A 14,934-nucleotide genomic window follows, 5' to 3' on the forward strand; every position below is an offset into this window, starting at 1 on the left:
TCTATATTCTTTCTATTCCGAATTCTGCAAGAACTCTTATCATGAAAGTATTTTGAATTTTGTCAAAGACTTTTTGGCATCTATATGAATGCCCATGTAATTTTCTTCTTGTTTCTGTTTTAGTGGTGTGTTATATTAATTGATTTGCCTTGATTGAACCATCCTTGAATCCTTAGAATGAAACACCTTGATAAAGGTATATGATATTTTTACTATTCTTGGTAGCTTTCATTCCATTTCTATGTTATGGAGTAGTTTGAAGATCATTATGTTAGATCTTCTTTAAATATCTGATAGAATTCAGCAGGGAATTTATCACAGTCTGGGTTCTTTTTGGAGACTTTTTATTGCAGCTTCAAACTTACTGCTTTTTATCAATCCACTTAATGGATTTATATCCTCCAAGTTCCATTGTGGTACACTAAATGAATCCTAAAATTTATCCAGTTCTTCTTGACTTTAAATCTTAGTACAATATAAGTACTTAAAGCATTCTATAATTATCCCCTGTATTTCACTTGCATTTATTTTGATATCTCTTTTATCTCTAATCTTATAAACTTGAGTCTTCTCCCTCCTCCTGGTTATTTTAGCTGTTTATCATTTTGTTCTTTTTTCAATGAACCAAGTTTTTGTTGCAATCATTCTCTGTATTTTCTTTTTTAATTTTCCATTTCATCATTTTCTATCCTACTTGTTACTCCATCTTTCTACCTATTAATTTGGTGTTTGGCTTACTCTTTTTTTGTAAGAGTTTTTTGTCCATCATTACATTACTTATTTTAGATCTCCCTGATTTTTTTTTCATGTTGATGCTCATAGGTATATTTTCCTCTTAGAACTGCCTTTGTTGTATGCAAAGGATTATTATAAGTTGTGTTTCTTTTCATTATATTCTAGGAAATTGGTTTCCCCTTCCACTTTCTTTGATGATGCACTGGCCATTCAACAATACATTGTTAGACCTCCAATTGTGTGAATACTTACTGTAGTTTCATTTGCTATTGCTTCCTATTTTTGCAATTATTTTCTGATAGAATACAGGGGACATTTCATTTTCCCTATTTTAATATTTAAGACTTGCTTTATGTACTAAAATATTCTTTTTGGAGAATGTTCTATGGAATGATGATGATAATATGCATTGTGGAACTGGTGGATACAATATTCTGTAGAAGTTTGTAAAAAGTGTTTGGTCTATAGCATCAATTTATTCTCAAGTTTGTTTGCTGTTTTTCTTTTCTTTTTTTGTCTGGATGATCTGTTGGTGAGAGTCAGGTCTTAAATTCTCCCCCCGTCATTGTTTGAAGCTCCATGTAGGCTTATAATCCTGAGTATTGTTAATAAAATTCAGTATGCTCTGTTTGTTGTTTTATACTAGCAACTATTATCTCATCTTGATGACCTTAGCCCTTCATCAGTGTGAAGTGGACTTCTTTATCGCATTTGACTAAACCCTGTTTTGAAGTCGTTCGTAATTAGGGATGAGTATAACTTCTCCTGCCTGATTACAGGATCCATATATTTGGAAGTTCCTTTGCCATCATTTCAAACTAAACAAATGTTTGTCTTCATCAGTAATGTGCATTTGTAGTAAGAAAGAGATCATTGGGTTGAGCATTTTAATCTAACCTGCTGTTCACAGTCTTTCATTGGAAAATGTAGACCATTAAAATTCATTGTTATTATAAAGTGGTATATTGTATCTCCGGTCTATTTCTTGTTTTACGATATTTGCTTCTTTGCTTGTCCTCATTTGCTGCTCTACTCTGGTAAGGGGATTTATTTTTATTGCACTTTCCCTGCTTGTCTGTATTGATCTTCCATTTTTTACCTTTCCATTAAGTATCTCCTGTTGTATTCATTCACTTTTCATAAATTTCTTTAGTTTTATTTATCTTGGTAAGTTTTTCCTTCACCTTTCTGAAGGATAGCTCTGCTAGATACATTAGTCTAGGTGAATATTCCTTGCCCGTGTTGATTTTAGAGTTTCTTTTAAGAAATCTGTTCTAATTAAAGTGAGGTTGCCTTTATAATTGACTAATGTCTTCTTTCTTACAATTTATGAAATCCTTTTCATTCTGTATATTTTGTGTTTTAAATATAATATTTCTTGGACTGTTTCTTTTTCTGAATTTGCCTGTTTGGTTGTCTAAAAGCTTCCTCTCTATCACAAGATTGGGAAAGCTTCTTGTTGTTCTTTTATTGAATGTATTATCCCTGCCCTTAGATGCTATCTCTTCTCCTCCTTCTATACCCACAATTTCTGTTAGGAATTTTATGGTGTGCCACATTTTCCTTCTGTTCTGTTGTTATTTCTTAGTATATTTTTCTTTGCTCTAATATCTCTACTTAATCTTCACTTTTTAGCACTTGATTTGCAACTAATTTCATTCTGTTTGGGGGACTTGTAGCTGAACATCATATTTGGATTATTGCCCTTTTCATTCTCCATATTCCAAATTGATATTTAAAAATGTATATCTTGGAGTCATGCGTGAGGCATGGGGCAGTGCTGGAGAGCTGAGGCCGCGGCTAGCTCGATGCTTGGACTGTCCAGCGAGCGCAGCACAGCGTACTGGGAGCCGCTGGCAGCTAGAGCAGCCCCGGAGCAGAAGCAGAAGCAGCAGCCACGTCGCCGTCCACGGAACCCAGCCAAACTGGCCATGGCATTGTCGATACCACTGAATGGGCTGAAGGAGGACAAAGAGCCCCTCATTGAGCTCTTCGTCAAGGCTGGCAGTGATGGTGAAAGCATAGGAAACTGCCCTTTTTCCCAGAGGCTCTTCATGATTCTTTGGCTCAAAGGAGTTGTATTTAGTGTCACAACCATTGACCTGAAAAGGAAGCCTGCAGACCTGCAGAACTTAGCTCCCGGGACCCACCCTCCATTTATAACTTTCAACAGTGAAGTCAAAACGGATGTAAATAAGATTGAGGAGTTTCTTGAAGAAGTCCTATGTCCTCCCAAGTACTTAAAGCTTTCACCAAAACATCCAGAATCAAATACTGCTGAAATGGACATCTTTGCCAAATTCTCTGCTTACATCAAGAACTCAAGGCCAGAGGCAAATGAAGCACTGGAGAGGGGTCTCTTGAAAACACTCCAGAAACTGGACGAATACCTGAATTCTCCCCTCCCTGATGAAATTGATGAGAACAGTATGAAGGACATCAAGTTTTCTACACGGAAATTTCTGGATGGCAACGAAATGACATTAGCTGATTGTAACCTGCTGCCCAAACTGCACATCATCAAGGTGGTGGCCAAAAAATACCACAACTTTGATATTCCAAAAGAAATGACTGGTATCTGGAGATACCTGACCAACGCCTGCCTCAGGGATGAGTTCACCAACACCTGTCCCAGTGATAAGGAGGTCGAAATTGCATACAGTGATGTCGCCAAAAGGCTCACCAAGTAAATAGCACTTGCCAGACAGACATCTTCAGATCTCCCCTGGGAATATGCTTTCCTAACAGACAGCTCCTCTTCTATATAAAGTAGAAATGTATTTTGCATGAATGAGCAGTGATTCAAGATTAGGATCAGGGTAGACAAGGTATAGTAGTTATCTTGAAATATACACTCCTAAGCAGTATTATCCTAAAATCCTTCCACCCGCCTTCCTCTCCCTCCTTGTCCTCCGCTCATTTGGAGACACTCCTTGACAAACTCTTCTCGGGAGAGGCCATTGGCCGCCTCTCTGGAGTCCTCACCATTGTGTCCATTCACTGTGTACAAGTGGCAGAACTTTCAAGGTGCAGTTTTTAAGTGTTAAAAATAGTAGCCTTGACAACAGTCAACCCCAAACTGGCGAGTAGTGTATGGTACAAGGAATATTTATGTTTTTTGGAATTTGTAATATTTAGTAAGAGTATATGAAAGGATTGCTACTGTATCAAAAATATTGTGTTTCAATTTAGTCTATCCTGGATTTGTGCTTAAGGATATTACCACCAGGGAAGAGAGCCTGCTACAGAAAGTCACTACAGATTCTGCTATTTTCTTTGTAGATAGATTTTTAATTTTCCCTAAAATCATTTATTCTTACACAAATTGTAATGCCTGACACTATTGGAAGCTAATGCAGAGAGATGGATGTTCATTTCGAGAGAAATTGATGGGCATCTGGCGGCCTGTTTATGTGGTGTTTGTTCTGTGTATTTGTCCAGTGCCATTCATTAGGACTGTCATTGCCTTCATTAAAAAAATGCCTTTCTAGGTAGCCATAGACCTTGCTGTTTGTAGATATTTTGAGCAACACTACATAAACTGATACTTAAGTTGATTTAGCTGTAGCAATACAATGACAAGTAATGTAAAATTAACACAGAAGTCAACCTAAGGAATGTAGGGTGGGTTTGTCAAAATAACAAGTAACTTTTGTTTCTAAAGCACATTTAATGTGGACAATCTGGAGAATGCATTATCCATCCCATGTTAGAAATGACAGCAGAGATGACCAGCACTGTCCTTCCGCCTCCATTCACTGTTAGGCTTTGTCCAGAGGATCAGTCACTCCTTTTGGGCTAAATTGTAGTTGTCACAGTGAGTATGTATTTACTACACAGTTTTGCCTAATTTCAATCACCACGCTTTCTTGAGTTAAATTTTTCTTTATTTTAAAATTGAAAGCCTAAACCAGAGATTATTTGTGCTCTAACAAAGGAGAATGAACTTGGTGAAGGTAGAAGTTTGCTGTGTTAGTACTGCTCCAAAGACTCTGGTCGTGACTATAGTTTTTAGTAACTTTTATACCTAACTTGTTTAAGAAGTGCATTTCTAATAAGCTTTGGTTTTTTGTTTTGTTTTATTTTTTGTAAGTAATTTGCTTTTAGATGGCAATGTTTCCTCCTTTGATAGGCCACCATTTAAGCTCTGGCTTTATGGAAGCCTTCGGATTTGTAGAAGCACACTGCCTTTTTTAAGCTGTCAGTGATTAGCTTAGTATAGAGAGATAAGAAAAACTCCATCTGTGTCCATGTGGCTCAGGGAGATTCCTTTGTCTTACCTTCCTTAATACTCTCTTTATTGCTGATAGAAAGTTTGAGGGCCCATCATTTGATAATTAAATATTGGATGATAACTGATCTGGTTCCAGAAGAAAGTACCATCTCATTCTCCATGGAGAGCTCTCATTGCAGTGGCTTCAGTGGGTGGAAGTGGCCCATCTGCCCCAGGCTGGCATTTCATCTTCACCTACTCTTTAAATAATGGCAATTTGGCCTTGGGCGATACTGAGCCTTGCCTCCTAGCTTAAGGTGTGAAGAAGACCCCAAGAAGGGGTGTGTTATGTTGTGAGTGGTGGACTAAGTGATGCAGAGTGGAGGGCTTCTGGAGGGAAGAGCATGCTTCTTGAACAGTGGTGAAGGACTTCTGAAAGTCCTTGTGGAGGGTTTCCACTTCACGTGTTTATTCTCCCCATGGCCTTCTATTTATCCAGCTGGCTGTCTCTGCATGTCCGAGGAAGGCAGAATTACTTTGCTCTGCAGAAACACAGGTTTTATTTCTGACAAGGAAGTTAGTCAAATGAAATTGATTGGCAAATGAACAAAAGCTAGTTAAGAGGAGGATGCCAGAGCAAGCTTCTACCCCATTGCATGATTGTAGAAAAACCATGGCTTAAAATCTTGAGCAATTTGGGATATAAAAATTGTCATGGGTTCTTGTGGTGTGTGGGATGACATGGAAGTCATCTGTTTTCTGTAGCTAATGAATCGCTTAACCTCCTTTTGTTCCATTTCAATGAGGAGATTGGAGTCTGGATAGAAAGTCTCACTATCTTTCCAGGGATACTGAGAAATTTTTTTGTTAAACAGCTGGAGAGCTCTTTACTGTTCCAGCTGATATAACTTCCTTTATTTGATGCAGATACAAATTTTCAGTAAAGTGCAAATAAGATTTATTTCTTATTAACATTGGCTTTCATAACTTCAAACCCTTGAGCAGTCTGTGCACAGTGAAGACCTGTCCAACATTTATTTCCACACTGCGTGGCTGGATCAGCTGTAGAACTTACACATTTGTACCGCTGCCAAGTTCAGAATCTCTCCAGAGTTGTGTACGTTCCTTTTGTTTCTGTGCACTTAAGAAGCCCATTTAGAGAATCTCTACAAAGTAAAGATGAGAGGAACTAGAAATTATTTTTTCATGAACATTTTGATATACATTTCATCAAGCTAATTGACTCATCCATTTCTTACACTGGTTATAATCAATATTTAATTCTAAGAAAGGGAAGCTCCATTATTGCTATTTATGGCTTTTCAGATTCCATCATTTACAGATTATTAATAGGTTGAGACAACCAAAATTATATTTTTATCATGAAAACCCTCCACTCCCCAAGCCATAATGTTGACCAACAATGGGGTATTTCCTTTAGAATTTCTTGAACAGGCAAATCTTATCATAGAATGCTTTGGACTTCTTTTCTCTCTCTGGAACATCCACACCAGTATATTGCTGACAGCTATTGTATTAAAAAATAAATATATTTTCACTATCATAAAGGATTCTTTTTTCTTCTTCATGAAAATAAAAACTTGGAGTAAGTAAAAAAAATAAATAAATAAAAATGTATATCTTTCAAATGGGTTTCATTTTGACTTTTTATCCAAGCTCACCATGGTCTGCATTCTTACACTCCCCACATCACCATATCTTTCATGCTCCTATTTCTAGTTGCCCCCAATAGTCCTTCTTATCTGGGTCCATTTTTTTACTATATCTAGTGTTTACGTATGTCATTGAACTTGTGGCATGCTTCTTTCTAACACTGGCTTATTTTGCTAAGCCTTATATCTCCAGTTCCAATCATTTTCCTGCAAATGAGATGATCATTATTCTTTATGACTGAATGATACTGTGGTATATATATATATATCATATCTTTATCCATTCATCTGCAATTGTCACATTAGGAAAATTCCTTAATTGGGTATCGTGAACATTGCAGCAATAAACATGAGTGTACATCAGTCTCTGTTATGTCTGACTTACATTCCTATAGGAACATGCCAACATGTGATATAACACAGTTGTGAGATATGTTTTTTCTTTTTTGTTGCCTTGTATTAGTTTGCTTGTTTCTTTCTTTCTGGGACACTTCACACTGGTTTCCTTAGTGGATGTGTGAAATTATATCCCTGCCAAGAGTTTCTAAGGGATCCCTTTGCTATGCAAAATTACCACCATTTGTATTTCTTTATTTTTGAGATAGATATTGTGACTGAAGAGAAATGGGATCACAATGTTGTTTTCATTTGCATTTTCTTTACAGCTAAGGACATTGACCACTTCATGCATTTATTGTCCAGTTGTACTTCTGCTTTGAGAACTGTCTGTCTCTGTAGGAATTAATATATTGGATGCAACCCCAGATTCAGCATCAGAATTTCCTGCATCTCTGACTCATGGTCCTTTTTTACTTTTTCAGATCCAACAGTGTAGCATCCATCTCAATCATTATACCACCTTCTGGTTTCTACCGAACCCTATCCACCACTGCTTCCCACTTATAAGCTAATCTTTGTGATATTCAAGGTAAATCATTTGCAGTTCCTGGTGCCACAGGAAGTGTTTCTTCTGAGTGAGAATTAAAAAGTAGAACAGATATCTAGGAGTAAACTTAACAAAGGATGTGGATGACCTCCAGAAGGAGAACTAAAAACCTCTGAGGAAAGAGATTGAGAAAGACTATAAAATGTGGAAAGATCTCCCATAGTCATGGATTGGTAGAATAAAAATAGTAAAAATGGCTGTACTACCAAAAGTAATCTACATGTGTAATGCAATTCCCATCATAATCTCAATGACATTCACGAAAGTCAGGTATCACAATACCTGACTTCAAACTATATTACAAAGCAATAGCAATAAAAACAACATGGTACTAGCACAAAAACAGACATTAAGACCAGTGGAACAGAACAGAGGACCCGGATATGAATACACATGATTATACCCACCTTATTTTTGACAAAGTCTCTAAAAATATAGGATGGAGAAAAGACAGCCTCTTCAACAAATGTTGTTGGGAAAAGTAGTTATTCATTTGCAAAAAACTGAAACTAGATCTATGTTTATCACTCTGTACTAGTGTCAACTCAAAATGTATCAAGGACTTTAATATCAGACCAGAAACTCTGAAGTTGGTACAGGAAAGACCAGGAAACACTTTGGAAGTAACAGGTGTAGTCAAAGGCTTCCTCAATAGAACCCCAGCAGCTCAGCAACTAAGAGAAAGGATGGACAAATGGGACTTCATAAAACTAAAAAGCTTCTGCACAACAAAAGAAGTGGTCTTTAAACTGAAGAGAACACCCACAGAGTGGGAGAAAATATTTGCCAGCTATACATCAGGCAAAGGACTGATAACCAGAAAATAAAGGGAACTTAAGAAACTAAACCCTTCCAAAGTCAACGAACCAACTAAGAAGTGGGCAACTGAACTAAACAGAACTTTCTCAAAAGAAGAAATTCAACTGGCCAAAAAACACATGAAAAATGCTCACCATCTGTAGCCATAAAGGAAATGCAAATCAAAACCACACTGAAATTCTACTTCACCTCTGTTAGAATAGCCATCATCAAAAACACCACTAACAACAGGTATTTGCGAGGATATGGGGAAAAAAGGACCCTCCTACATTGCTGGTGAGAATGCAAGCTAATGCAACCTCTCTGGAAAAAAAAAATTTGGAGGCTTCTGAAAAATCTAAACATAGATCTGCCATATGACCCAACAATCCCACTCTCAGGGACATACCCAAAAGGAATGCAACACAGGTTACTCCAGAGGCACTTGCACACCCATGTTTATTCCAGCGCTATTCACAATAGCCAAGTAATGGAAACAACCAAGATGCCCCAGTACTGATGAATGTATCAAGAAAATGTGGTATTTATACACAAAGGAATTTTACTCAGCCATGAAGAGGAATGAAATCTTATCATTTGCAGGTAAATGTATGGAACTGGAGAACTTCATTCTGAGTGAGGTTAGCCAGGCTCAGAAGACCAAAAATCATATGCTATCCCTCATATGTGGACTTTAGATCTAGGGCAAAAACAGCAATGTTGTTGGACTTGGGTCACATGACAAGCAGAGAGCACATACGGGATGTATGGGGATAGGCAGAAAACCCAAAACATGAAAACGTTTGATGTCCGCACTCCAGAGGAACTAATATAGCAACATTATAGAGACAGAGGTCAATAGGAGAAGGGGATCAGGAACTAGTGAAAATGTCAGTGAGAGACAAATCAACATGGGTTGTAACACTTTTGTACATGGAAGCAATGCTAGGAATCTCCCTGTATAGCTATCCTTATCTCAACTTGCAAAAACGTTTTGTCTTTCTTATAATTGCTTACGTTTTCTCTTCAATGAAATTAAAGATAAAGACAGTACAGGTTCTGCCTGGAAGGAGGGAGGGTGGGAGAAATGTCCCAAACAATGTATGCCCATGTGAATAAATGAGTTTTTAAAATCCTGATAAAAACAGAAAAAAGAAAAAAAAACCCACCATGGTAGTGAGGTTAGATCACTTACCTAATAAAGAGGAGGTCTGAAGTGCCACCAGAGCACCTAAACAAAACAAAATATTATTTCAATTTCCATCCAGAATTCTACTGAAAAGGCAAGTGAGTAAAGTTGTCTTCCTGTGGCCTTTTTTAGGCCTCATGACCGTCACATGATTGATCATGCTACTAATCAAATCATTTTAATCAACAACATTGTATCTCATACTCTCTCAAATGGAAAAACGTGACACTGGTTGCTTACCATTTCTAACCATTTGAAGAGATTTAAATCTAATTCTAATCTTTATTAGTATGTATTTAGTAAGAAGAAAAAACAATAGAAAAATATAAACAAGTTAAAAGTGGATCAATGATAAACAAAAAACACATAAATTAATGTATATTTGCTTTCTTTCTTGTTTTTGATAATACAGGGATTGGAACTCAGGGCCTTGTGCTTGCTAGGAAGGGCCTCTACTACGTTCCCAGTGCTAGATTTTTCTTTACATAAAATAACCAAACATGCTTATGATCATTTCACTTCCCCCTCAGAGTTTTGAGTTATTTTTATGGCTGTTTGTCTGCTTTTTAAAATTCAATATATTTGTTGCATATGAGGGATTCATTTTGACAGTTCCAAATGTGCTTACATTTTACATTGCATAGATTTCCCTATGGTCTCTCCACCTGGACCCCTTCCTGGCCCATTTGAAGCAATTGCAGTGGTTTCCTTGTTCTCTTTCTTAAAAGTGTATGAAGTCCACCAACCATATTCCCTCACTTTAATCTCCTCCTTCACCATTCCCTCTTCCACAAATACTTCTTCCAACATTCTGTATCTAGTTTACATCCTATAATTTATTATTAATTTATAAATCTATTTTCAAAGGTGTTCTCAATGTATCTTGTTTTGTTTATACTTTACTTTGGTCAGTTCAACACCATCTATTACTCTCCCTAACTCCTTAATCCAACCCCATTGTTCTACAGCTTTTATTACATATGACAGAAATGTAATATATACATTTTTAAGGAAATATTAAAATAATTTGCAATCCAAACCATAACTTCTAGAGCTGAAAAATGAAAAGCTAAAAGAAAATAAGTAAGGCTTAAAATGATTTATTCAGGCTCTGTAGACAGATTTTTATAATTAAAACATCCAGTTTCTTTATTAAATATAGGGGTGGAACCAAGGACTTTGTCTATATTAGGCAATGTCTCCAAATCTGGGGTTTATATTTCCTAACTTGGGTCCTTAGTGTTGCTGCTTTTTTCTTACAATAGGGTGTAAGTATGTACTCCAAATTTTCTTGTTTTCTCTATGTAGCCCACTAAGAGTTAAACTTCACATACAGCTGCTACATCCTCCTGAGGGCTGTGATTTCAGCCTTGTACCCCCATGCCTGTGTAAAATAAAATAATCTTCTATCCAGCACCTAAACCTGCACATCACCATACTCATCCTACTATATTTCTGTCTGACCAGTGTTCTGAACAACAAATTGGAAAAAGTGCTCAAACTTAAATTCACTTGTCTTCTTTCTGTCAGCAAGTTTTGAGCAGATGAATTCTAGAAAAACAGCCCCAGATTTGATGCAGCTTCCATGAGGCTGTTGGAAAGGGAAATGAGGAAATTTGTCACTTAAACATTTTTTATGCAGTCCTATCAGAGTCACATGATTACACACGTTACCTAATCCAATCATTTTAATCCAGTCATGTTGGATTTCATAGTCTCTCAGATGGACTGTTGTGTGACTGGTTGTTTACTAGTTTTACTTGAACAAATTTAAATCCACATCCAATCTTTATTAATATGTGTTTAGTAAGAAGAAAAGAATAATCAAAAAACACAAACCAAGCATTTAAATATGCATCAAAGAAAAACAGATAAAATAATATCAACTTCTTTTCTTCTTTTTTGATGGTACTGGGATTTGAACTTAGGGTCTTGTGCTTAAGAGGCAGTCACTCGACAACTTGAGCCATATGCCCAGCTTGAGATTTTCTCAAAGAAAAATTAACATATGAATTATTACCTTTTCACTGTCTCCACTTTTTAAAATATAATTGTAATCAAATTTTTACAATCATCTCATTTCAGGTGTCCCAAAGCAGCAACAATGCAAACACAAAATTGATCAAGCAAATGTGAAGTTAAAGAGGCAGTGTGGCATCTAGAAACACATAAACTGTAATAATCCTATTAGCCACATGGAGATATCAACAATCTCTGAACACAAAATGGGGTACATGTGAGAGGAGTATGGACCACAAAGGAGATTAAAGTGAAGGAATATGGTTGATTGACAAGAAATATTGTAGCAAGCACAATGCCATGAGTTCAAATCCCAGTACCATAAAAATCAAATAACAAGGAAAACCACATTGCTTTGGAGATTTTGCAGTTTTTATTGACCCATTATTAAATGTTCCTTTTGTTTTCAGTTTTCTGTTTCCTTTTTTATTATTATTATTGTTTTATTATTCACATGTGCATACAAGGTTTGGGTCACTTCCCCCCCCTGCCCCCACCCCCTCCCTTACCACCCACTCCACCCCTCCCTCTCCTCCCCACCCCCTCAATACCTGGCAGAAACTATTTTGCCCTTATCTCTAATTTTGTTGAAGAGAGAGTATAAGCAATAATAGGAAGGAACAAGGGTTTTTGCTGGTTGAGATAAGGATAGTTATACAGGGATTTGACTCACATTAATTTCCTGTGCATGTGTGTTACCTTCTAGGTTAATACTTTTTGATCTAACATTTTCTCTAGTTCCTGGTCCCCTTCTCCTATTGGCATCAGTTGCTTTTAAGGGTTCTGCTTTAGTTTCTTTGCAGTAAGGGCAACAAATGCTAGCTAATTTTTTAGGTGTCTTACCTATCCTCACTCCTCCCTTGTATGATCTTGCTTTTATCATGTGCTCAAAGTCCAATCCCCTTGTTGTGTTTGCCCTTGATCTAATGTCCACATATGAGGGAGAACATACGATTTTTGGTCTTTTGGGACAGGCTAACCTCACTCAGAATGATGTTCTCTAATTCCATCCAATTACCAGCGAATGAAAACATTTCATTCGTCTTCATGGCTGCATAAAATTCCATTGTGAATAGATACCACGTTTTCTTAATCCATTCGTCAGTGGTTGGGCATCTTGGCTGTTTCCATAACTTGGCTATTGTGAATAGTGCCACAATAAACATGGGTGTGCAGGTGCCTCTGAAGTAACCTGTGTCAAAGTCTTTTGAGTATATCCCCAAGAGTGGTATTGCTGGATCAAATGGTAGATCGATGTCCAGCTTTTTAAGTAGCCTCCAAATTTTTTTCCAGAATGGTTGTACTAGTTTACATTCCCACCAACAGTGTAAGAGAGCTCCTTTTTCCCCCGCATCCTCACCAACACCTGTTGTTGGTGGTGTTGCTAATGATGGCTATTCTAACAGGGGTGAGGTGGAATCTTAGTGTGGTTTTAATTTGCATTTCCTTTATTGCTAGAGAGGGTGAGCATTTTTTCATGCATTTTTTGGCCATTTGAATTTCTTCTTTTGAGAAAGTTCTGTTTAGTTCACTTGCCCATTTCTTTACTGGTTCATTAGTTTTGGGAGAATTTAGTTTTTTAAGTTCCCTATATACTCTGCTTATCAGTCCTTTGTCTGATGTATAGCTGGCAAATATTTTCTCCCACTCTGTGGGTGTTCTCTTCAGTTTAGAGACCATTTCTTTTGATGAACAGAAGCTTTTTAGATTTATGAGGTCCCATTTATCTAAGCTATCTCTTAGTTACTGTGCTGCTGGGGTTTCGTTGAGAAAGTTCTTACCTATACCTATTAACTCCAGAGTACTTCCTACTCTTTCCTGTATCAACTTTAGAATTTGTGGTCTGATATTAAGATCCTTGATCCATTTTGAGTTAATATTGGTATAGGGTGATATACATGGATCTAGTTTCAGTTTTTTGCAGACTGCTAACCAGTTTTCCCAGCAGTTTCTGTTGAAGAGGCTGCTATTTCTCCATCGTATATTTTTAGCTCCTTTGTCAAAGACAAGTTGGTTATAGTTATGTGGCTTCATACCTGGATCCTCTATTCTGTTCCACTGGTCTTCATGTCTGTTTTTGTGCCAGTACCATGCTGTTTTTATCATTATTGCTTTGTAATATAGTTTGAAGTCAGGTATCGTGATAACTCCAGCATTGTTCTTTTGACTGAGTATTGCCTTGGCTATTCGTGGCCTCTTGTGTTTCCATATGAGTTTCACGGTAGATTTTTCAATCTCTTTAATGAATGTCATTGGAATTCTGATAGGACTTGCATTAAATATGTAGATTATTTTGGGGAGTATAGACATTTATACTATGTTGATTCTACCAATCCATGAGCATGGGAGATCTCTCCACTTTCTATAGTCTTCCTCAATCTCTTTCTTCAGAAGTTTATAGTTTTCCTTGGAGAGGTCATTCACATTTTTTTTAGGTTTACACTAGGTATTTGATTTTTTTTGAGGCTATTGTAAATGGAATTGTTTTCATACATTCTTTTTCAGTTGGCTCATTGTTAGTGTATAGAAATGCTAATGATTCTTCTATGTTGGTTTTATATCCTGCTACCTTGCTATAGCTATTGATGATGTCTAGAAGCTTGAGTAGAGTTTTTTGGGACTTTAAGGTATAGGATCATGTTGTCTGCAAATAGGGATATTTTGACAGTTTCTTTACCTATTTGTATTCCTTTTATTCCTTCTTCTTGCCTAATTGCTCTGGCTAGGAATTCCAGTACTATGTTGAATAGGAGTGGAGATAGTGGGCATCCTTGTCTGGTTCCTGATTTTAGAGGGAATGGTTTCAGTTTTTCTCCATTAAGTATAATGCTGGCTGTAGGTTTGTCATATATAGCTTTTATAATGTTGAGGAACTTTCCTTCTATTCCTAGTTTTCTTAGAGGTTTTATCATGAAATGGAGTTGGATCTTATCAAAGGCTTTTTCTGCATCTATTGAGATGATCAAGTGGTTTTTGTCTTTGCTTATGTTAATGTGGTTTATTTCATTTATTGATTTTCATATGTTGAACCACCCCTGCATCCTTGAGATGAAGCCTACTTGGTCGTGGTGAATAATCTTTTTGATGTGTTGTTGAATTCCGTTTGCCATTAGTTTGTTGAGGATTTTTGCATCAATGTTCATTAAGGAGATTGGCCTATAGTTCTCCTTTTTGGAGGTGTCTTTGCCTGGTTTTGGGATAAGTGTAATGCTAGCTTCATAAAATGTGTTTGGCAGTTTTCCTTCCATTTCTATGTTGTGGAACTGTTTAAGGAGGGCTGGTATCAGTTGTTCTTTAATGGTCTGATAGAATGCAGCAGAGAATCCATCAAGTCATGGGCCTTCCTTTTTAGGGGAGACTC

General features: G+C 36.9%; 1 pseudogene; it reads left to right on the plus strand.

Moving 5' to 3' along the window:
- The first annotated feature begins 2,657 nt into the window (after positions 1-2,657).
- LOC141418773 (chloride intracellular channel protein 4 pseudogene) lies at positions 2,658-5,178 on the plus strand (annotated as a pseudogene).
- The last annotated feature ends 9,756 nt before the right edge of the window (positions 5,179-14,934 follow it).

Source organism: Castor canadensis, chromosome 18 (assembly GCF_047511655.1).
Source record: "Castor canadensis chromosome 18, mCasCan1.hap1v2, whole genome shotgun sequence".
Lineage (NCBI taxonomy): Eukaryota > Metazoa > Chordata > Mammalia > Rodentia > Castoridae > Castor > Castor canadensis.